This window comes from Lathyrus oleraceus, chromosome 4 (genome assembly GCF_024323335.1).
Source record: "Lathyrus oleraceus cultivar Zhongwan6 chromosome 4, CAAS_Psat_ZW6_1.0, whole genome shotgun sequence".
NCBI classification, from domain to species: Eukaryota; Viridiplantae; Streptophyta; class Magnoliopsida; order Fabales; family Fabaceae; genus Lathyrus; species Lathyrus oleraceus.
The window spans coordinates 58,824,933-58,838,019 of record NC_066582.1 but is presented as its reverse complement, the minus strand read 5'-3'; the positions used below and the strand labels follow the sequence as shown (position 1 = coordinate 58,838,019).

Here is a 13,087-nt window from a genome sequence, read left to right as displayed (position 1 = left end):
CGATATCCATGGGTCGGATGTTTCCAAAAGGTACAAGCTCATAAAGTGGGCGTACAAGTCCGATGGCGTCTGCTATCATGGTTACTAGGCCACCTATTATTATTGGGGTACAGTTGTTCTTAGCAAGGTGCACAAATCTTTCCATCATGAATGTCACGATATTGACATGTCGGCGTGGGCTAGTATTTTATGAAAGTATCGGATAACAGGGTTATGGATCTTTTGGGAGTACATCTCATTCGGGTTAGGGTTGGATTCTCCAGTTATGCTACCCCAAAAGTCATCTAGGTCGATGTCATCGATTAGGTCCTCCTGGCGGGTATTAAAAACGAAAGGGCCACTAGGGAATCCCAGGAGGTCAGCAAGGTCTCGACGGCTATAGGTGAAGTCCATGCTAAACTACCTAAAGGATATCAACCCTTTGTTAAGTCCGTAACCATGTTCGGGGTTGTATACAAGGGAGCTAAGGAATTCTAAGGTTAGTTCACGGTACGTGACAAACCGTCTCTTAATGGCTGCGTTCTCCCACCCAAGATGGTTAAACATAAATAGGATGCTATCTCGGATGCCTAATTTATCCATGGTCGGTCCATCATAATATATGGTTAATGCCATATCCTTCCGGGCTAGATAATCATACCGCCTTCGTTGAACTCTGCCTCTGAAAACTGTCTCTATTTGTTGCATGATGAAAGTAATTAACTAACTAGTTAGTAATTTTCCTGTTTATCAGTATCCAGTATGTCTAAGTTAGTTATTATAAGCAACAAGAATGACTGCAAAGAATCAAGAAGAGGGGAGCAAACATAATAAAGAAGAAAATCAAAGAATGAAAATAGAGTGTAACAAAGATAACAAAAAGGAAAAAAAGGGTGGGTTGTCTCCCACTAAGCACTTTGTTTAATGTCGTAAGTTCGACAGTAGCGTCGCAATGTACTAGCACTACGCCAAAAACTGGAATAGACAGCGCCCCTTAGAGGGCGCTTTATTACAAAAGCGCACTCTAAAGTGAAGATAAAAAATAAGGAGCATACTATTGGAATAGACAGCGCACTTTAGAGGGCGCTTTTGTAACAAAGCGCACTCTAAAGTGAAGCGAAAAAATAATGAGGAAATGGAGGGACACCAATAGAGGACGCTTTATTGAAAGCGCCCTCTAAGGGTAACCTTAGAGGGCGCTTTTGAAAAAGCGCTCTCTATGTCCATGTACATTTCCAGTTTATAAGGCGCTTTTGGAAAGCCTTAGAGAGCGCTTTTAGAAGCGCCCTCTTAGGCCCCCTTTAGAGGGCGCTTTTGTAAATAAGCGCCCTCTAAAGTGAAGTCAAAAAAAAATAATGAGGAAATGGAGGGACAACAATAGAGGGCGCTTTAGTGAAAGCGCCCTCTAAGGTTACCCTTAGAGGGCGCTTTCAAAAAAGCGCTCTCTAAGTCCATGTACATTTCCAGTTTAGAAGGCGCTTTTGGAAAGCCTTAGAGAGCGCTTTCAGAAGCGCCCTCTTAGGCCCCCTTTAGAGGGCGCTTTTTTTACAAAAGCGCCCTCTAAGGTCCCCTTTAGTAAACATTAAAATTATAACATATACTGCATGTCTCTTTATTTTCCCTTTCTACAAGCTATTTCGTTTACGTAACTGGGTTTTCTCTCTACTGCGTCCACCGTCTACTGCGATTACTCTCGTCCTCCGTTCGTTCTCCCTCCCTCACCGTCGTCGTCGCCGTCGCCTTTTTCTGCTGCTGCGTTCACGTTCACGTCCACCGTCACTGTTCACTTTCTTCTCCATTGTTACCGTCACCTTGAAGGTATTTCTCTTCTCCATCTTTACCATTCACTTTCTTCATGTGTTTGATTAGGGCATTTTCTAAACTTAGTTTTACATTTTGGGCATTATGTTGATTAATGTTGTTTAGGGCAAACTGAGTTTTTTATTTCTGATTGAAAACTGATATCATTTGAAGTGTGTTTGAGCTTGTGCTTGGAAGTTTGATGATTATGGATGCAAGTTTGTTCATGTTCCAAACACCATAAGTTTGCATTGGTCTTTTGCATGCAGTAGGTGTGTGTGAGTTTGCATTGGTCTTTTGCATGCAGTAGGTCTTTTGCATGAGAAATGGAAGGTATATGAATGTGTTCACGTATTGAATCATTGTCTTACTTGGGTCTTATTGAATCATTTCTATATTACAGATAAAATGGCTAACCAAGACGATACCCATGACAAGAATGGATCACGTAACAATGTTGAAAAAGAAATCAAACGAGGATTGACTGTTATGAAGTCAATCATTCGTGCAAGAGACAAGGGTGTAAAATTTGAAGTGCATTGGAGTGCTGAAGACCAACTAATTGAGCCTAACGGTTCAATGTTGGCAAGTTACATTGGTTTCCTTGTTCGACAACATATTCCGATTACATGTGATAATTGGAGAAGTCCGGACTTGAAGGTTGGCAAAGAAAAAATATGGTCGGAGATACAGGTACTTACCATATATTGTTATATGTTTTTTTTTGTTGACTATTTGTTGACCATATATTGTTATAATATTACTTTATAATAACACACTCCATGTGTATGTTTTTTAGAGATCCTTTCACATCGATGAAAGCCGGCAAAAATATTGTATTCAATTGGCCGGAAAAAGACTCCGAGGATTTCGATCCTTTTTGTGCAACAAATTTCTCAAGGATGAGGAAGGAAAATTTGTTTAAGGAGAACGGCCAATGAAGTATGCCGAGATTATTTCAGCCGATGAATGGGATAACTTTGTCGCCAAACGAAGAAACGAAAAATTCCATGTAATGTCTATTAATTATGGTATTATACAATTGTTAAGTTACTTGGTTCTAATATGCCTTAAACTTTTTTATCCAGGAAGTAAGCGACAAAAATAGGAAAAGGGCATCAAAACCCGCGTATCCGTACAAAAAAGGGCGTACGGGTTATGCACGGTTACAACAAATAATTGTGAGTATATTCAAATGCTATGAGCTTATACATTGTCACAATATGTTATAATTGATGATCTTATAATCTAATTCAATGTGTAGCTAGCCGAGGAGAAAAGTGACGCAACATCTCTTCCGGAGCACGTATTATGGAAGGCTGCTCGGGTTGGGAAGAATGAGGCTGTCGTTGAAGCGGTCCAAAATGTTTATGACGAATGTGTAAGTATATGTAACATTATTTCTTTAATTATATCGAAAATTTTGTTAGACATATAATTCATTTTTAATCTCCTCTAATAATATTTCAGGAGACTTTATCCCAAACCGTACCTTCAACCGAGGTCCAGGATTGCAGGAGCGTACTTAGTCGAGTACTAAATGTTCCTGAGTATTCCGGTCGTGTGAGGGGTAAGGGTTTTGGTGTGACTCCGTCGTCATTTTATAAAAAACCAAAAACAAAAAATCCTACCAACAAAGAGGTGATGGAGACCTTGGCGGAGTTAAGGGCACAAGTACTCCAACTGCAAATCGAGAATGCAAGGTATAGAGAGGAAAGGTGCGCCTCCGAGGCAAAAGATACTAGTGACCGAGCTAGTATCAATTATCAACCGAAATTTCCCGAGGTAATTATATATGTTATTATGAAATTAAAATAACACTTTTTTACTTGACACATATAGACGTTAACAATAACATTTATTATTGGTTTAGGGCATTTCACCTTGTCAGCTGTATCTATCGTCACCAACTTATCGCATGGTTGGCAAGGGAAAAGTGCACAATACTTCGGGTGAATTACTTCACCATAATCCCCTCCCGGTGGGATTTATGAAAGTTTCGGTTGACCTTGTATTAGATACGGACGCCGTTCTACCATTACCTGACGTTGTTTCAGAGACAACGTTGATGCGAGATGCAGTCGGATCCTTTGTTGGTTGGCCGTCAGATCTAATTTTCCCTGATGCCGAGGTATATATGTTCTAAATGATTATGAATATTTAGTATTCACATTTCAATTCAGCTACAATTGTGATATTTAATCAATCCTTATTACATGGTAATGTTAGACTCCTACAAGACCCACACATAAAGTTGGTAAAGGGATTTCAAGACGCATCGAGTCGGTTGCATCTCAAAAAGAGGTACAAATATATATAATCATTGAATTATATACGCAACGATTCTGTTGCATCACAAAAAGTCATGATTTATTTTATATGAATTTTTAGGTTCCCGGTCGAAAGTTGAAAAGCGCTGCTAAGGATATTCCAACGACGTCCGGGACAAAATCTCAAATTATGATGCGTCTTGAGAAAATGGTGGATGAGTCCGATATTATGCACGGGGCCATTCGTACTATAGATTTTGATGAAGGTGTTTTCGGAGCTGCTCATTTCGAAATAATTGGAAAGGAGGACTTCCAACAACTTTTTGAACACACCGAATTGGGCATCGCTGTCATTCATACATACATATGGTACTCCGATCAATCTATAATTTACTTAGTTGAACAATTTATTTACACCTTTCAATGAGTAGTCTAATGTTTATTATGTTTCTATTTAAGGTATATGTATGTAACATTGATGCGGGAAAATGAATTGTGTAACCGTTTCAATTTTATTGCTGCTTCCCGTATCAACGCAACGTTAATAACGAAAAATCCAACATCCGTAAAGAATGATCTAGTCGATAGATTCATGGCGGCCGTCGATAATACTACACCCAGTTTGTATTTTTTACCGTTTAATTCTGGCAACGGGTTAGATTTTCTTTCTAATAATTTCATTCTAATCTATGTATATCTTTTACGTAGAAAATTTTCATTCATCTAAATTTTTGTTTTATTTTACAGTGGTCACTGGGTGTTGGTTGCTATGGATCTTTCGAGACTAATAGTGTATTATCTCGATTCTTTATCGGGTGATTGGAGTAAATATCCGAATATGAAGAAGACGGTTGACGCGTAAGTGAAATTCCCCTAAATATTCGTGTGTATTTGTATATTTAACTATGTCTGTCAGATTGATCTCAATATACGTTTTTATTTTGTTAGGGCAATAATAAAATTTAGAACGAAAAAGAATTACCGCAATAGGAAGGACATTATCTGGATCAGAGTTCAAGTATATATTAAGTATCTTATTTTCGCTTATAATAGTGTTTGTTTTTTTGCTTATAATAGTGTTTGTAAGAAATTAACTATATATATATATATTGTTTGTTTTTCTGTGTAGTGTCCTCAGCAAAATAATTCGGTCGATTGCGGATTTTTTGTATTGAGATTTATGAGAGACATCATTGCGTTGAATCGTATAGACATCCCAAAAATGGTATGGAATAATAACTTAGGGTTTATTTTAATATTATCGGATATTTCATCTAATTTGTTACTAAATCATGAATATGTTTTATTCTCTTAATTGTAGTACTTTGAGGAATACAAATCTTACTCAAGAGCAAATTTGGATGAAATGAAGGATGAATTGTGTCAATTCATTGTTGATCAAAGTATCATATAGCTAGGTTGTATATTGTTGTACATATATGTATGGAATGTTGTTGTTGTATGCTGTTGTTGTATATATGTTGTATATTGTTGTTGTACTTTTACTAAATCATGAATATGTTGTTGTATATTGTTGATCAAAGAATCATATATTAATGTTGTATATATGGAGGATTAATGTTGTATATAAATGGATTCATGTTGTATATATCAATGGATTAATGGTGTATAACATTGGATTAAAGGATGAAATCAATATGAATTTTACACTTTTGCAGCATGCGAACAGGTTACCAATTAAATATCCACTATTTTTCAAACAATTTTTTTTAAAATAACTAACACTTTAGAGGGCGCTTTTTGTAGGAAGCGCCTTCTAAACACTTTACATTGACAACTTTAGAGGGCGCTTTGTCCAGAAAGCGCCCTCTAAACACTTTACATTGACAACTTTAGAGGGCGCTTTTTCCTGAAAGCGCCCTCTAAACACTTTACATTGACAACTTTAGAGGGCGCTTTTTCCTGAAAGCGCCCTCTAAACACTTTACATTGACAACTTTAGAGGGCGTTTTTTCCTGAAAGCGCCCTCTAAGGTGTCCCTTTATGGACCACTCCAGAGGGCGCTTTTTTCTGAAAGCGCACTATAATGTGGCCCTTAAAGGGCCACTTTAGACAGCGCTTTCTCTAGGAAAACAAAGCGCTGTCTTTACCTATGCCAGCGCCAGATTAGAGGGCGCTTAAAAGCGCTGTTATAGGCCAAAATAAGCGCCCTCTTTTCCCTTATTTGGCGTAGTGTAGGTTTGGGGTTGAGCGGGTGCCTTTATGAGTCTGAGACTGTTTGAATAGTCTCTATTTTCGATATTATGATAATGCTTTAGTCGCTGCCTGTTTACTATAAAAGGGTCACTATTCCTACCTTTTATTTCTATGGGACCACTATTGAGGACTTTGGTGATCTCGAAAGGGCCGGACCACAGAGATTTGAGTTTTCCTGGAAAAAGTTTAAGTCTTGAATTGAATAGTAGCACTACGTCGCCGACTTTAAACTCCTTCCTAGAAATGTGTTTGTCATGCCATCTTTTGGTTCGCTCTTTGTAGATCTTGGCATTCTCGTAAGCGTCCAATCTCAGCTCTTCTAATTCGTGGATGTCCAGAATCCGTTTCTCGCATGCGGAAGTATAGTTTATATTTAGGGTATTGATTGCCCAATAGGCTTTGTGTTCTAATTCCATAGGGAGGTGGCATGATTTACCATAGACTAGTTTGAAGGGTGTGGTTCCTATCGGGGTTTTGTAAGTCGTCCTGTAGGCCCACAAAGCTTCGTTTAGTTTGGATGACCAGTCTTTTCTGGATATTCCTACGGTCTTCTCTAGAATTTGTTTTATTTCTCGATTCGAGACTTCGACTTTCCTGCTAGTTTGTGGATGATACGGTGTTGCTACGCGGTGTCGGACTCCATACTTCAAAAGAAGTTTTCCAAATATATTCGATATGAAGTGGTAGCCACCATCACTAACTACTAGTTTTGGCACATCGAATCTGGGAAAGATAATGTTCTTGAATAAGTTGATCACTACTCGTGTGTCATTTGTTGGAGAAGCTACAACCTCGATCCATTTTGAAACATAGTCGACCGCAACGAGTATGTATTTATTACCAAAAGAAGCTGGGAATGGTCCCATGAAGTCAATCCCCCATACGTCAAAGACTTCAACTTCTAAGATTCCCGTTTGTGGCATTTCATCGCGTCTTGAGATGTTGCCAGTTTGTTGGCACTAGTCGCATTTTATAACCGCGTTATGGACGTCTTTCCATAGAGTAGGCCAAAAGAGGCCTGATTGCAGGATCTTAGTGCAGGTCTTTGAGGTACTTGCATGCCCTCCATAGGGAGCGGAATGGAAATGAGAGATTATATCATCTATTTCATCCTCAGGAACACATCGACGGAAGATACCGTCGGTACCTCTTTTGAAAAGTAGAGGTTCATCCCAGTAGTACTGTTTTAGATCGTGAAAGAACTTCTTCTTTTGTTGGTAAGATAAGTCCGGTGGAAGTACTCCTACAGCTAGGTAGTTGACAAAATCAGCATACCATGGCAGAGTTGCATTCGCATGTATTTCTTCCACGGATTCTTCTATTTCTGTATCGTTTAATGTTAGTTCAGACATATCGCTTTCCATTTGGGCTATGAGTCGTTCGTAAGGGAAATCATCGTTAATTGGGATTTGTTCAGGTTTGTTCCCTTCGATTCGTGATAAGTGGTCTGCTACTATGTTTTCCGTACCTTTCTTATCTTTTATCTCTAAATAAAATTCTTGTAAGAGCAGGATCCATCTTAAAAGTCTTGGTTTGGCATCCTTCTCACTTAACAGATATCTAATAGCGGCATGGTCGGTATAGATGATAATTTTCGCCCCTACTAGGTAGGAACGAAATTTGTCCAATGCGAACACGACGGCTAGAAGTTCTTTTTCAGTGGCGGCGTAGTTCATTTGGGCTGGATCTAATGTTCTACTTGCATAGTAAATAGCATGAAGCTTCTTATCCTTCCTTTGTCCTAGTATTGCGCCTACTGCGTAATCACTCGCATCACACATGATTTCAAAAGGTAATCTCCAGTCAGGTGGTTGCATTATGGGTGCGGTGATTAAAGATGTTTTCAGTTGGTTGAACGCTGTTAAGCATTTTTCATCAAATATGAAATCAACGTATTTCATTAATAAACCTGTAAGTGGCTTGGTAATTTTCGATAAATCTTTAATGAAACGTCGGTAGAAACCGGCGTGTCCTAGAAAGCTTCATATTTCTCGAACGGTTTTTGGAGGTTGAAGGTTCTCTATGATTTTGATCTTAGCTTTGTCTACTTCAATTCCTCTGTCAGATACCACGTGACCTAATACAATTCCTTGTTGAACCATGAAATGGCATTTCTCCCAGTTTAAAACGAGGTTTACCTTTACACATCTTTCGAGTACCATTTCAAGGTTAGATAGACATCCTTCAAAACTCTACCCACAGACAGAAAAATCGTCCATGAAGACTTCCATGATGTCGTCTATAAAATCGGCGAAGATTGCCATCATGCATCTTTGAAATGTTGCGGGAGCGTTACATAAGCCAAATGGTATTCGTCGATAGGCGAATGTACCATAAGGGCATGTGAAGGTAGTCTTTTCTTGGTCGTCAGGATGGATTGGGATTTGAAAGAATCTTGAACAACCGTCTAGATAGCAGAAGTGAGAATGCTTAGCCAATCGTTCAAGCATTTGGTCAATGAAGGGTAGAGGGAAATGATCTTTCCGAGTGGCTTTGTTTAGTTTTCTATAGTCAATGCACATTCTACTTCCGCTCACAACTCTTTGTGCTATGGACTCGCCCTTCTCGTTCTTAACAACTGTAACACCTCCTTTCTTGGGTACTACATGAACGGGGCTAACCCATTGACTATCAGAGATTGGGTATATGATTCCAGCATCTAGCAGTTTCTTTACTTCATCCTTGACTACCGTACTTAGGATTGGGTTGATCCTTCTCTGGTGTTCTCTAGAGGTTTTACAATCTTCCTCCAGCATAATGCGATGCATACAGATAGAAGGACTTATTCCTTTTAGATCGGTGATGTTATATCCTAACGCTGTTGGATATTTTCTTAGGACATCTAGTAATTTCTCAGTTTCCATCTGTCCTAAGTCAGCGTTGACAATTACTAGTCTTTTTAGTTCAATGTCTAGGAATTCGTATCTTAGGTTCTTTGGTAGTACTTTTAATTCCAAGTCAGGTTTCTTTGGGCATGGCATGTGGTCGGGTGTAAGTTCTAAGCATTCGCTTAGACTTTCGTTTTGGTATGGTTCATGCCAATTATCGTCTTCAAAGATTGAAGGGCTTTGGATTTTCATTATATTAGAGTATGTGGTTTCTTGCATCTCCATCTCTCTCATGCACTCGTCTATGATATCAAGCAGATAGCAGGTGTCGTCTATAGCTGGCGCTTGTAAGAATTGGGTCAAGATGAATTCAACCTTTTCCTCTCCAACTTCGAATGTCAACTTACCTCTCTTTACGTCTATTATGGCTCCGGCGGTAGCCAAGAATGACCTTCCTAGTATGATCGGTGTACTGGCATCTTCTTTGATGTCCATGATTATGAAATCTGTAGGAATGTAAAATTGTCCTACACGTAGTGGGACATTCTCTAGTATACCGACATGATATTTGGTTAAGCGGTCAGCTAATTGAACAGACATCTTGGTCGGTCTTAATTCTCCCATACTGAGCCTTTTACAAATGATTAAGGGCATTAGACTTATGCTGGCTCCTAGATCGCATAGAGCTTTGTCTATGACGAATTTTCCAATGACACAGGATATGGAGAAACTACCCGGGTCTTTTAGTTTGGGAGGCATGTTATTCTGGATTATGGCGCTACACTCGGCAGTAAGTGTAACTGTTTCGTCATCCTCAATCTTTTTCTTATTGGATAGGATTTCCTTAAGAAATTTGGCATAGGAGGGCATTTGTGTGATGGCTTATGTAAAGGGTATCGTAATGTTTAGTTGCTTTAGAAGTTCAACAAATTTCCTTAATTGACTCGCAGTTTTAGAATTTTTGAGTCTTTGAGGATACAGAATGGGTGGTTTATAAGGAGGTGGAGGCACATAAGGCTTATCTTTCTCTTCGGCCTCTTGGGTGTTATCTTCTGTTTCCTTTGGTTCATTCACCTGCTTAGTTGAGGTTTTATCTGGTTTTTGGTACATGGCAACGGCGCCAAAAACTTGATGTTGAGCCACTTGTGAAATCTGTGGTTCAAGCATTTAATTGTGGGTGGCTAAGGCGTCTACTTTGCTCGCTAGTTGTTTAAGTTGCTCGCTAGTATGTATGTTTTGGTTTAAGAAGTCTTTGTTTGTCTGAGCTTAGGTAGCTATGAAGTTTTCCATCATCAATTCTAGATTTGACTTCCTAGGCATGTTAGGAGCATTATTAGCTTTCTTTTGATATCCCGGCGGAACAGCTGGTGCTTGGCCAGGTGCATATAGGGCATTGTTATTCTTATACGAGAAACTAGGATGGTTTTTCCAACCTGGGTTGTAGGTATTCGAATAGGGATTTCCTTGTGTGTAATTCACTTGATCGGTTGGGACTCCTGCTAATATTTGACATTCTTGTGCAGTGTGTCCAGGGTTTCCACATAACTCATAGTTTGGAGTTACAGCAGCCACGGTGGCTGTGGGTGGTATGGTCAAGTTATCTAATTTTTGAACAAGGGAATCTACCTTTGCATGAACATGGTCAAGGCTACTGATTTCGTACATTCCACCCTTAGTCTGGGACTTTTCCACTGGAGTTCGTTCACCCCCCATTGGCAATGGTTTTGGGCCATGTTTTTAATGAGTTGATAGGCTTTGTTGTATGGCTTGTCCATAAGTGCACCGCCCGCGGCAACGTCTATTGTAATTCTTGTGTTATACAGAAGCCCATTGTAAAATGTGTGAATGATCACCCAGTCTTCGAGACCGTGATATGGACATATCCTCATCATGTCCTTGTATCTCTCCCACGCTTCGTAGATAGATTCTACATCTTTTTGCCTGAATCCGTTGATTTGAGCTCTCAGCATAGCAGTTTTGCTCGGCGGAAAATATCGGGATAAGAAAACGTTCTTCAGTTCTTCCCATGTTGTAACGGAGTTGGATGACAAGGATTGAAACCAAGCCCAAGCTCTGTCTCTTAGTGAGAAAGGAAAGAGGCGCAGTCTTATCGCATCTTGAGACACACCATTCGCCTTTATAGTATATGTGTACTGCACAAACTTGGTCAGGTGTTCGTTAGAATCGTCCGTAGGATTTCCAGCAAGTTGATGTTGTTGGACGGCTGATAATAGTGAGGGTTTCAGCTCGAAATTGTTTCGATTTATAGTGGGGGCAGCAATGCTGTTATGAGGTTCTTGTTGGGACGGGGTAGCGTAGAATTTAAGAGGATGATTCTATGGTCCTTCTTCAGCCATGTTTGGTTTTTCTTCTGGTTTAGGAGGAGAGAAGATATCGGGAATATCGTACTTTTGTTGATATTCGGGTATTCGACGTCTCACGTATAAGAAACGCTCTAATTCAGGAACTGGTGGTGCTAAGTTATCGCCTTGTGAGCGAGTACTTGGCATACAATCAGGGAAAGAAGGGAGAGTAGATTAGTTTTTATTTTTACCTTAGTCTATACCGCGCAACGAAAGAATCGCACTATTCGACTAAAACAGGTCCCCGACAATGGCGCCAAAAACTTGATGCTTGTCGTGACTATATATAAAATGTAGTCTATCGGGTACTTGACTGCAAGTGCACAGTCCAATCGCTTTAGTTTTAAAAGATATCGATCCCACAGGGACCTATGGTCAAACTAGTGTTACTAACGTCACTATGTTTAGTTAAGGGAATTGATTAGTAGAATTTCGGGGGCAGAATAGTAAATCTAAGGGAAATTTAGATTTTAAGAAAGAATTGATGGAAGGAATCAGTATGCGACGCATTAATTGTCAAGGATTCGATAAGTCACCGGTGAATAGTTTAAATGCCAAATTTCTCTCAGTAGAAAATATTTATTTAAAAAGCTTTATCTCACACTCTCGTGATTGTTGATTCGGCCTATAGTTTTAAGTCAGAATGTACGCTCTCGCTGTCCCATTTGAAGTTAAAATTACTTTTTGAAAATAAATAAGTTCTAATTGCTTTTAAAGTGCTCTCGCTGTTTTTAAACTCAATGCCTAATTTTTACTATCCAGCTCGAGCCTCACACTCTTGCGATTGTTGGATCTCACCTTAGTTAATTTCCCACTCTCGTGGCAAAACCGTATTAAATAGCTTTTCACGCTTTTGTGATAAAGTTAATTAAATTTAAATTAAAAACTTCAGCCTAAAAGATTGTTTGAGAAAAAGGGTTTTCACCGGTTATTATTAAATCCCATCTAATTAAATTGCTACATACCGATACCGGTAATTTAGCTGGACATGTTAAATAAGGCAAACACAAAGCATAAATAGTTCAACATTACGGCAAACATAATTATAATAATAATTGTGCAATAATAATAATAATTCAATAAAAACCCGGAGATCGAAGTAACAGAGTATAGCGAATCTCGGAGTACTTGAGCAGTCATCCACAAGTCGGTAGGCTTTGCTTCTTTAATACAGATTTCTTACTAAAATTAAATAAAGTGTAGTAGTTCCCCAGTGTAGGAAACTACTACTATTACTAACTGGAAAACGGAAGGAAAAGGGAAAAACGGAATTCTAAAAAGAATGGTGAATAAACTAAGGCAACGGAAACAAGGTTACTGAAAAGAAAATACTAAAAACCTAGAAAGCTGTAAAACTAAATTGCAGAGCGTAAGTGTAAATGTAGGTGTTCCCAATTTTTCTCCCTTTGGTCCTTTATATAGTGCTCCTTTAGGTCTTGGTGGTTGAGATATTTAAGGAAGACTTGGTTTGAATGAGGAATCCGTGGGAGTCAGGTTGTTGGAGGGAATTTAGGCATGTTTGAGTGCCTGTGATTGACTGTTTCAAAGTGCATATTCTGGCCGTGTGACGCTCGTCATGGGCCTGTGACGGTCGTCACAGTCTGGGTCGTGACGAGCGTCATGAATCTCT

The 13,087-nt window shown here is 39.2% G+C and overlaps 1 non-coding gene across 1 annotated transcript; it reads left to right on the top strand.

Annotated features, from left to right (window-relative positions):
- Positions 1–10,957: 10,957 nt before the first annotated feature.
- On the top strand, positions 10,958–11,064 carry LOC127076992 (small nucleolar RNA R71). Its single transcript, XR_007786988.1, has one exon. It is a non-coding gene; the product is annotated as a small nucleolar RNA R71 (small nucleolar RNA).
- The last annotated feature ends 2,023 nt before the right edge of the window (positions 11,065–13,087 follow it).